Source organism: Octopus bimaculoides, chromosome 18 (assembly GCF_001194135.2).
Source record: "Octopus bimaculoides isolate UCB-OBI-ISO-001 chromosome 18, ASM119413v2, whole genome shotgun sequence".
NCBI lineage: Eukaryota > Metazoa > Mollusca > Cephalopoda > Octopoda > Octopodidae > Octopus > Octopus bimaculoides.
In genome coordinates, this window is record NC_068998.1 from 42,963,715 (window position 1) to 42,964,153 (window position 439).

A 439-nucleotide genomic window follows, 5' to 3' on the forward strand; every position below is an offset into this window, starting at 1 on the left:
TATATATATATATATATATATATATATATATATAAGACAAATAATAAATGAGTATATGCATATATATGTACAGGTATGTTCATACCTACATCTACCTATGCATAAACTCATTTATTGTTTGTTTTACATGATCGAACGCCCACGTCATTCCCTGTAAGTAGTTTTTGACCTATATATATATATATATATACACATATATACACACACACACACACACACACACACACACACATATTATATAAGCAATCAAAACTAAAAAGTTACACTTATATAATATAGATGCATGAGTTTGAAGCTTATCCACTTCCTACCTTTGGATCCCAAGATCATACTTAACTATTGTTATATACATACATACATATATGCACACACATATATATACATATATATACACATATAGCATAAAAAGTGTCTAATACTGAAGCATATAATGATTTAA